The sequence below is a fragment of the Rhinopithecus roxellana genome, chromosome 12, assembly GCF_007565055.1.
Source record: "Rhinopithecus roxellana isolate Shanxi Qingling chromosome 12, ASM756505v1, whole genome shotgun sequence".
In the NCBI taxonomy this organism is placed as follows: Eukaryota; Metazoa; Chordata; class Mammalia; order Primates; family Cercopithecidae; genus Rhinopithecus; species Rhinopithecus roxellana.
The window spans coordinates 80418311-80430358 of NC_044560.1; positions in this window are offsets into that span (position 1 = coordinate 80418311).

A 12048-nucleotide genomic window follows, 5' to 3' on the forward strand; every position below is an offset into this window, starting at 1 on the left:
ACTTTTAGTTTGATTTCCATTTGTCTATTTTATATAATAATAATATAATAAATAATACTATAATAATAGCTTTCTTTGTTGTGTCCTTGGCTAGTTTTGGTATCAGGGTGATACTGACCTCGAAGTGACTTAGGAAGAATTTTATTATCCTCAATTTTTGGTAAGAGTTTCAGGAGGATTATTATTCTTTGTACACTTGGTAGAATTTTGCTGTGCATTTATCTAGTCTTGAACTTTTCTTTGTCAAGACATTTTTTATTGCTAACTCAATCATGCTACTCATTATTGGTTTGTTCAGGTACTCTATTTCTTCCCGACTCTATCTTGGGAGTTTGTTTCCATGAATTTATTCATTCTTTCTAGGTTTTCAGGTTTGTGAGTGTCTGTCTAGTTGTTTAAAATTGTTTCTAGTGATCTTTTATATTACTGTTGTATCCACTGTAATGTCTGTTCTTTCATTTCTGATTTTGTTTATTTAGATTTCTATTCTGTTTGTGGTTAATCTAGCTAACAATTTACCAATTTTGTCTTTTTGAAAAACCAACTCTTCTGTTGATCATTTTTATTGTTTTTGGACTTCATGTCATTTGATTCTGTTCTGATTTTTGTTATTTCTTCTTCTAACTTAGAATTTGATTTGTTATTAATTTTCTAGTTACTTGAAGTGTGATGTCAGGTCCTTAATATGTAAGCTTTCTATTTTTTTGATGCAGGTCTTTAGGCTATGAACTTTCCTCTTAGTACTATATTTGATGTATCTCACAGGTTTTATTATATTGTGTTTCTATTTCCATCTTTTTTCCCACAAATTTTTAATTTTCATCTTAAAATTTTTTTTGTTTGTTTTGAGATGGGGTTTATTCTGTCACTGAGGCTGGAGTGTAGTGGCACAGTCTTGGCTCGCTGCAACTTCTGCCTTCCAGGCTGAAACAATCGTTTTATATTAGCCTCCTGAGTGGCTAGGACAATAGGTGCACACCACCACACCTAGCTGTTTTTTCATTTTTTTTTTTTTTTTTTGTAGAGATGGGGTTTTGCCATGTTGCCCAGGCGAGTCTCAAACTTCTTACCTCAGGTGGTCCACCTATCTCAGCCTCCCAGAGTGCTGGGATTACAGGTGTGAGCCACCACCCCTGGTCAGCCATCTTAATTACTTCATTTACACAGTCACTGTTGAGGAGTTTTTTTTTTTTTTTTTTTTTTGAGGCGGAGTCTCGCTCTGTCACCCAGACTGGAGTGCAGTGGCACAATCTCAGCTCACTGCAAGCTCCACCTCCCGGGTTCACGCCATTCTCCTGCCTCAGCCTCCCAAGTAGCTGGGACTACAGGTGCTCGCCACCTCGCCCGGCTAGTTTTTTGTATTTTTAGTAGAGATGGGGTTTCACCATGTTAGCCAGGATGGTCTCGATCTCCTGACCTCGTGATCCGCCCGTCTTGGCCTCCCAATGTGCTGGGATTACGGGCTTGAGCCACCGCACCCAGCCGAGGAGTATTTTGTTTAAATTCTTTGTAAATTTATACTTTCTGAAATTTTTCTTGATATTGATTTGTAGTTTTAGTCTATTGTGATCTAAGTAGGTAGTTGATATAACTTTGATTTTTGGGGATACTTTGTTGATTTGCCAAATTTCCTATCTCAATGGTCTCTCAAATGTTGTGAGTAGAATGTTGAATTTCTCCACTATTGTATTACTGTCTCTTTGTATAGATTTATTAATATTTATTTTTAAAATCTGGGTGCCATGATGTTTGGTGCATATACATTTAGAATTATTATATCTTTTGGCTGAAATGATTTATTTATTATTGGATGATGATCTTCTTTATCCTTTGTGTTACAGCTTTTTATTTAAAGCCTGTTTTATTTGATGTAAGTATAGATATTCCTGTTTACTTTTGGTTTCTGTTTGTGTTAATATATTTCCCCCCATTTGCCTTTAATCTGTATGTTTCTTACAAGTAAGCTGAGATTTTTGTAGGCAACATAGGGTTGGATTATTTTTTCTTATTCATTTCATAAATCTATTTTTTTTTTTGAGATGCAGTCTTGCTGCATTGCCAAGCTGGAGTGCAGTAGCACGATCTCGTCCCACTGCTCACTGCAACCTCCGCCTCCCCTATTCAAGTGATCTCCTTTCTCAGCCTCCTGAGTAGCTGGGACTGCAGGCGCACACCACCATGCCCAGCTAATTTTTGTATTTTCAGTAGAGATGAGGTTTCACCATATTTGCCAGGCTGGTCTTTATCTCTTAACCTCATGATCCACCCACCTTGCCCTCCCAAAGTGCTGGGACTATAGGCGTGAGCCACTGCACCCAACCAAATCTATACATTTCAATGAAGTATTTATTTATATTCAAGGTAAATATTAATATGTAAGGTTTTGTTACTATCATAATGTTAATTATTTTCTTGTTTTATTTTTTCTTTGTAGTTTAATAAAATTCTGTCATGTTGTGATTTGATTTATTTCACTTTCTGTTTTTTGTAAGACCTATTAGTTTTATACTTTTATATGTTTTAATAATGGTGAATATCAATCTTTTGTTTTTATATTAGATTTTTTTTTAACATCTTTCATAGGCCCAGTCTAGTGGTAATTAGTTTCCCCAGCATTTATTTCTCAGGGTAAGTCTTTATGTTGTTCACTTGTGATGGTTATTCTAGCTTGATGTAAAGTTTTTGGTTGGCACTTTTTTTTTTAAATACTCTAAAAGTGCCATCCCATTCTCTTCTGGCCAGTAGAGTTTCTGCTGAGAAGTCTGCTTTTAATCTAATGTGATTTTCTTTATAAATGACTAGATGCTTTTTTTTTTTTTTTTTTTTTTTTTGCTTATTTTCAAATTACTTCCTTCACTTTGACTTTAGATATTCTGATTATCATGTGCCATGATGATGTCTGTTTTTCAATATATTGTATTTGTATTTTGTTGTATTTTGTTTGCTGAGTTTCCTGTATGTGTATGTCTAATTCAATTGCTAGAGTTGGGGAGTTTTCATCAATTGTTTTCTTAAATAGGTTTTCCTTTTTAAAAAATTTTTATTTTTATTTTTATTTTATTATTATACTTTAAGTTCTAGGGTACATGTGCACAATGTGCAGGTTTATTGCATATGTATACTTGTACCATGTTGGTGTGCTGCACCCATCAACTCGTCAGCACCCATCAACTCGTAAGGGTTTTCTAAACTTTTTGATGTTTTTTCTTTCTCAGAAAAACTGATAATTTTGAAGTTTAGTCACTTTATGTGGTCAGAAACATCTCAAAGTCTTTGTTCATTCTTTTTTATTCTTTTCTCCTTATTTTTGTCTGAGTATATTATTTTAAAAGACCTGTTTAAAGGTTTGAAAATTCTTTTTATGTTTGTTTCAGTCTGTTATTGAATCTTTCAGTGTATTTTCTTTTTCCTTCAATAAATCAGTTCCATAATTTTTGTTTCAGTTTCTATTAAAAGATACCTATCTCCTTGGAACATTTCCCATTCATACTCTACATTTATTTATTTATTGTTGTATTGGTTTTCAGATTTCTCTTGTGTCTCTTTGAGCTTCTTTAAAATCTATACTTTGAAGTCTTTTAAAACTATTTTAAAGTCATTTAAATGAAATTTTTTTTCTTCTTAGAGTACTGGAGAATTATTATGCTCCTTTGAAAGTGTCATAAACCTTGGTTTTCTGTGTTTTCTATGTCTTTACGTGTCTTTACATTGATTTCTGCACATCTGAAGAAACAGTTGTTTCATTTTATTTTTGAATTTACATTCATTGGAGGAATTTTTTTTTTTGGAAGTTATTACCATAATGTTTATTACGTAGAGCCATTTGGCTTTACTTTTGGGTTTGTGCAGTGGGAAAGACTCTGTATAAGTTTCTTCAGTGTAAAGAAATACACACACACGCACACACACACACATATGTCTGTCTGTGTATGTGTGTGTGTGTGTATATCTATCTATCTATCTATCTATCTATCTATCTATCTATATATATATAAAACAAATGTTTTATTGACTTAGGGGTCATCTTTTCTCTTCGGCTGATTTTTAATTCTAAGTCACAGAAAACAATAAATTTACCTTTGGTGTATTGGTCATTGAGGGCCAGCACACCTGACATGAAAGGGTGAGAAGGTAGGGTGGGGATGGATGCTGAGAAATTACTTAATAGCTATAATGAACATTATTCGAATGATGGATACCATAAACGCAATCTATGCATGTAACTAAATTATGCTTGTACCCAACACATTTGTATAAATAAATTAAAATCAACCACTAGTTAGAGCTTGCTGTCTTGCTTATTCATACATACAAATACATTATAAATATTTCCCATGACATTAACTATTATTGATACAGGAGTTAAAAATAATTATTTAGGCCAATAGTGAGTGAGGGCAAAAAAAAAAGTCCTTGGTAAAGTTTTCCTTTTAATAAGAAGCCCACAAATTAGTTCTGTTTAACAAAGAGCAGCCTGTAAGATTGAGCTGCAGACATAGATAAGCAAGCTGTAAGCTTGCATGAATAAATGCCGGAACCTTTGCTAATAGGAAAAGGAGCTACCTGGAAACTACACATGTTCAAAATGGTGGCTCCATCTTCCCTTTTCTTTGTAAACCACATGTAGAGTAAGAAGCAGGCAACATGGTGCTGGCAAATGCTCCGTTTGCATAATCAAAGATTAAGGTGGGGAAGCCAGCTTCCTTGTGAGCTGTGTAAACATCCATAACTGATCCAGCCAATCTTTGGCCCTGTGTAAATCAGACACTGCCTCCTGAAGGCAGTCTGTAAAATCCAATGCACTTCTCTGCAAACTGGAAGTCCCACTCTCTCTCAGGAGAGAGAGCTAGTCTCCTTTCTCTTTCTTTTGCCTATTAAACATCTGCTCCTAAACCAAGTTTTTGTGTGTCCACTTGATTTCCTTGGTATGAGATGGTGAACCTCAGGTATTTACCCCAGACAAGTGATTCCACTTCATTATGTCAAAATTAATGTATTAGTTAAAATTGCCATATTAAGAAATGTAGCACATTTTAAAGGCTGCTGATGCACAGTGCAAAATCAGCCAGGAGTTCAGGGGAACATGTTATTTTAAAAAATATTTTCTGGGGTTCCAAGACGGCTGAATAGGAACAGCTCCAGTCTATAGCTCCCAGCATGAGTGATGCAGAAGACAGGTGATTTCTGCATTTCCAACTGAGGTACTGGGTTCATCACACTGGGACTTTTTGAACAGTGGATGCAGTCCATGGAGTGTGAGCTGAAGCAGGGCAGGGCATCACCTCACCCGAGAAGTGCAAGGGGTTGGGAAATTCCCTTTCCTAGGCAAGGGAAGCCATGACAGATGGTATCTGGAAAATCGGGACACCCCCACCCTAATGCTGTACTTTTCTGACAATCTTAGCAAATGGCACACCAGGAGATTAAATCCTGTGCCTGGCCCTGAGGGTCCCATGCCCATGGAGCTTTGCTCACTGCTAGCACAGCAGTATGAGATAGAACTGAAAGGTGGCAGCGAGGCTACGGGAGGGGCATCCACCATTACTGAGGCTTGACTAGATAAAGTGACTGGGAAGCTCAAAATGGGTGGAGCCCACCGCAGCTCAAGGAGGTAGACTCCTGCCTCTGTAGACTCCACCTCTGGGGGCAGGGCATAGCTGAACAAAAGGCAGCAGAAACTTCTGCAGACTTAAACATCCCTGTCTGACAGCATTGAAGAGAGTAGTGGTTTTCCCAGCACAGAGTTTGAGATCTGAAAATGGACAGAGTGCCTCTTCAAGTGGCTCCCTGACCCACAAGTAGCCTAACTGGGAGACAACTCCCAGTAGGGGCGACTGACACCTCATACTGCCTGGTACCCCTCTGAGACGAAGCTTCCAGAGGAAGGATCAGGCAGCAACATTTGCTGTTCTGCAATATTTGCTGTTCTGCAGCCTCCGCTGGTGATACCCAGACAAACAGGGTCTGGAGTGGACCCCCAGCAAACCCCAACAGACCTGCAGCTGAGGGTCCTGACTGTTAGAAAGAAAACTAACAAACAGGAATAACATCAACATCAACAAAAAGGACATCCACACCAAAACCCCATCTGTAGGTCGCCATCATCAAAGACCAAAGGTAGATAAAAACCACAAAGATAGGGAGAAACCAGAGCAGAAAAGCTGAAAATTCTAACAATCAGAGTGCCTCTTCTCCAAAGGAATGCAGCTCCTTGCCAGCAACAGAACAAAGCTGGACAGAGAATGACTTTGACAAGTTGACAGAAGTAGGCTTCAGAAGATTGGTAATAACAAATTTCTCCGAGCTAAAGGACGGTGTTCGAATCCATTGCAAAGAAGCTAAAAACCTTGAAAAAAGATTAGATGAATGGCTAACTAGAATAAACAGCATAGAGAAGACCTTAAATGACCTGATGGAGCTGAAAACCATGGCACGAGAACTACGTGATGCATGCACAAGCTTCAGTAGTCAATTCGATCAAGTGGAAAAAAAGGTATCAGTGATTGAAGATCAAATGAATGAAATGAAGCAAGAAGAGAAATTTAGAGAAAAAAGAGTAAAAAGAAATGAACAAAGCCTCCAAGAAATATGGGGCTATGTGGAAAGACCAAATCTGCATCAGATTGGTGTACCTGAAAGTGAGGGGGTGAATGGAACCAAGTTGGAAAACACTCTTCAGGATACTCTCCAGGAGAATTTCACCAACCTAGCAAGTCAGGCCAGCATTCAAATTTAGGAAATACAGAGAACACCACAAAGATACTGCTCAAGAAGAGCAAGAGCAACCCCAAGACACATAATTGTCAGATTCACCAAGGTTGAAATGAAGGAAAAAATGTTAAGGGCAGCCAGAGAGAAAGGTTGGGTTACCCACAAAAGGCAGCCCATCAGACTAACAGCGGATCTCTCAGCAGAAACTCTACAAACCGGAAGAGAGTGAGGGCCAATATTCAACATTCTTAAAGGAAAAAATTTTCAACCCAGAATTTCATATCCAGCCAAACTAAGCTTTCTAAGAGAAAAATAATGTCCTTTACAGACAAGCAAATGCTGAGAGATTTTGTCACCACTAGACCTGCCTTACAAGAGCTCCTGAAGGAAGCACTAAACATGGAAAGGAACAACCAGTACCAGCCACTGCAAAAACATTCCAAATCATAAAGACTATCAATGCTAGGAAGAAACTGCATCAACTAACAAGCAAAATAACCAGCTAACATCATAATGGCAGGATCAAATTCACACTTAACAATATTAACCTTAAATGTAAATGGGCTAAATGCCCCAATTAAAAGACGCAGACTGGCAAATTGGATAAAGAGTCAAGACCCATCAGTGTGCTGTATTCAGGAGATGTATCTCATGTGCAGAGACACACATAGGCTCACAATAAAGGGATGGAGGAAGATCTACCAAGCAAATGGAAAACAAAAAAAGCAGGGGTTGCAATCCTACTCTCGGATAAAATAGACTTTAAGCCAACAAAGATCAAAAGAGTCAAAGAAGGCCATTACATAACGGTAAAGGGATCAATTTAACAAGAAGAGCTAACTATCCTAAATATATATGCAACCAATACAGGAGCACCCAAATTCATAAAGCAAGTCTTAGAGACCTACAAATAGATGTAGACTCCCACAGAATAATAAGGGGAGACTTTTAACACACCACTGTCAACATCAGATAACAAGTCAGAAAGTTAACAAGGATATCCAGGACTTGAACTCAGCTCTGCACCAAGCAGACCTAACAGACATCTACAGAACTCTCCACCCCATATAAACAGAATATACATTCTTCTCAGCACCACATCACACTTATTCCAAAATTGACCACAGAGTTGGAAGCAAAGCACTCCTCAGCAAATGTAAAAGAACGGAAATTATAACAAACCACAGACCACGGTGCAATCAAATTAGAACTCAGGATTAAGAAACTTACTCAGAACCTCACAACTACATGGAAACAGAACAACCTGCTCCTGAATGCTACTGGGTAAACAATGAAATGAAGGCAGCAATAAAGATGTTCTTTGAAACCAATGAGAACAAAGACACAACATACCAGAATCTCTGGGACACATTTAAAGGAGGGTGTAGATGGAAATTTATAGCATTAAATGCCCACAGGAGAAAGCAGGAAAGATCTGAAATTGACATCCTAACATCACAATTAAAAGAACTACAGAAGCAAGAGCAAACACATTCAAAAGCTAGCAGAAGGCAAGAAATAACTAAGATCAGAGCAAAACTGAAGGAGATAGAGACACAAAAAAACCTTCAAAAAATCAATGAATCCAGGAGCTGCTTTTTTGAAAAGATCAACAAAATTGATAGACTGCTAGCAAGACTAATAAAGAAGAAAAGAGAAAAATAGATGCAATAAAAAATGATAAAGGGGATATCACCACTGATCCCACAGAAATACAAACTACCATCACAGAATACTACAAACACCTCTATGCAAATAAACTAGAAAATCTAGAAGAAATTGATAAATTCATGGACACATATATCCTCCGAAGTCTAAACCAGGAAGAAGTTGAATCCCTGAATAGACAAATGACAGGCTCTGAATTTGAGGCAGTAATTAATAGCCTACCAACTGAAAAAAGTCCAAGACCAGATAAATTCACACCCAAATTCTACCAGAGGTACAAAGAGGAACTGGTATCATTCCTTCTAAAACCATTCCAATAAATAGAGAAAGAGAATCCTCCCTAACTCATTTATGAGGCCAATATTATCCTGATACCAAAACCTGGCAGAGACACACACACACACACAAAGAGAATTTTAGACAAATATCCCTGATGAATATCAATGCAAAAATCCTCAATAAAATACTGGCATATCAAATCCAGCAGCACATCAAAAAGCTTATCCACCTGGATCAAGTTGGCTTCATCCCTGGAATGCAAGGTTGGTTCAACATACACAAATCAATAAATGTAATCCATCACATAAACAGAACCAAAGACAAAAACCACATGATTTTCTCAATAGATGCAGAAAAGGCCTTTGAGAAAATTCAACACCTCTTCATGCTAAAAATTCTCAATAAACTAGGTATTGATGGGAAGTATCTCAAGAGTTATTTATGACAAACCCACAGCCAATATCATACTAGATGGACAAACACTGGAAGGATTCCCTTTGAAAACTGGCACAAGACAGGGATGCTCTCTCTCACCACTCCTATTCAACCTAGTGTTGGAAGTTCTGGCCAGGGCAATCAGGCAGGAGAAAGAAATAAAGGGTATTCAATTAGAAAAGGAGGAAGTCAAATTGTTCCTGTTTGCAGATGACATGATTGTATATTTAGAAAACTCCATTGTCTCAGCCCAAACTCCAGTAAAGCTAATAAGCAATTTCAGCAAAGTCTCAGGATACAAAATAAATGTGCAAAACTCACAAGCATTCCTAGACACCAATAGCAGACAAACAGCCAAATCGTGAGTGAACTCCCATTCACAATTGCTTCAAAGGGAATAAAATAACTAGAAATCCAACTTACAAGGGATGTGAAGGACCTCTTCAAGGAGAACTACAAACCACTGCTCAACGAAATAAAAGAGGACACAAACAAATGGAAGAATATTCCGTGCTCATGGATAGCAAGAATAAATATCGTAAAAATGGCCATACTGCCCAAAGTAATATATAGATTCAATGCCATCCCCATTAAGCTACCAATGACTTTCTTCATAGAATTGGAAAAACTACTTTAAAGTTCATACACAACCAAAAAGGAGCCCGCATTGTCAAGACAACCCTAAGCCAAAAGAACAAAGCTGGAGGCATCATGCTACCTGACTTCAAACTATACTACAAGGCTACAGTAACCAAAACAGCATGGGACAGGTACCAAAACAGAGATATAGACCAATGGAACAGAACAGAGCCCTCAGAAATAACACCATGCATGTACAACCATCTGATCTTTGACAAACCTAACAAAAACAAGAAATGGGGAAAGGATTTCATATTTAATAAATGATGCTGGGAAAACTGGCTAGTCATATATAGAAACCTGAAACTGGATCCCTTCCTTACACCTTATATAAAAAGTAATTCAAAATGGATTAAAGACTTAAATGTTAGATCTAAAACCATAAAAACCCTAAAAGAAAACCTAGGCAATACCATTCAGGACATAGGCATGGGCAAGGACTTCATCACTAAAACACCAAAAGCAATGGCAACAAAAGCCAAAATAGACAAATGGGATCTAATTTAACTAAAGAGCTTCTACACAACAAAATAAATTACCATCAGAGTGAACAGGCAGCCTACAGAATGGGAGAAAATTTTTGCAATCTACCCATCTGACAAAGGGCTAATGTCCAGCATCTACAAAGAACTTAAACAAATTTGCAAGAAAAAATCAAACAAACCCATGAGAAAGTGACCAAAGGATATGAACAGACACTTCTCAAAAGAAGACACTTATTCAGCCAACAGACACATGAAAAAATGCTCATCATCACTGGTCACCAGAGAAATGCAAACCAAAACCAACAAATGAGATACCATCTCACACCAGTTAGAATGGCGATCATTAAAAAGTCAGGAAACAACAGGTGTTGGAGTGGATGTGGAGAAATAAGAATACTTTTACACTGTTGATGGGACTGTAAACTAGTTCAACCATTGTGGAAGACAGTGTGGCAATTCCTCAAGGATCTAGAACTAGAAATACCATTTGACCCAGCCATCCCATTACTAGGTATATACCTAAAGGATTATAAATCATGCTGCTATAAAGACACATGCACGTGTATGTTTATCATTGCACTATTTACAATAGCAAAGACTTGGAAACATTCCAAATATTCATCAATGATATACTGGATTAAGAAAATGTGGCACATATACACGGTGGAATACTATGCAGCCATAAAAAAAGATGAGTTCATGTCCTTTGTAGGGACATGGATGAAGCCGGAAACCATCATTCTGAGCAAACTCACAAGGACAGAAAACCAAACACCACATGTTCTCACTCATTGCTGGGAATTGAACAATGAGAACACTTGGACACAGGGTGGGAAAGATCACACACCAGGGCCTGTCATCCGGTGGAGGGTGGGGGAAGGGACAGCATTAGGAGAAATACCTAATGTAAATGACAAGTTAATGGGTGTAGCACACCAACATGGCCCATGTATACATGTGTAACAAATCTGCATGCTGTGCACATGTACCCTAGAAATTACAGTTTAATAAAAAATTTAAAAAACTTTCCAATTAAAGATAAATTCCTTTTTAATGTGTGAAAAACTGGCATCTCATTATTTTAATACACATTTTAGTAACTAGGTAACTTGGTTTTATATATGTTTAGTGTACCACTTTTTGAATTATCTAGTAAGATCTTCTGCTTATTTTGCTACTGAATTATTTAACTTTTTACTGATTTGTGTAAGTTTTTGGTATCCCCATTACAGTAATCATTTTGTTCAAAATTATTTTACACATATCTCCATTCAGCTGCTAGTGTTCATATTCAATGTTTTTGAGAGAAAAGAAGTCCCTCCCTTCTAAAGATGTCTACTGTCTAAGGAGTTTAAATAAGCACCAATTAGTAAACACAATTAGGGAAGTTTAAACATTGTCTAATTGAATTTGATTTGTGGAAAATAAATGTTCTCACCTTTCTATTATTTAACCATGTGTAGAAAGGCAGCCCATATATTCTGGGCTGAAAAGTCTTTTAAAAAAGGGAAAATGTAGTCTTTCAAAAAGGGTACCAAAGTACAAGTTTCTACTGCATTTTGCTGAACACATTGTCTTTTTTCAAGCTTAAACTTTCTAAAAGGTTAGCAGTGTTCTCTTTGTAACACAGAGCTGCTCACATTACAGCCCTGCTCCAAAACATTTGATGGCTTGTAACAGCCTACACAGCTGAGCCCCCATCCGTTTTCCTAAGGCCAATATCTCTTATCACGCCATCTCTACACAACACTCCCAAACTATATTCTCTTGTCACACTCTACTTCTTGTCCTACCCTGTCCTCAAATAAGCCTCATATTTTAATACTTCAAA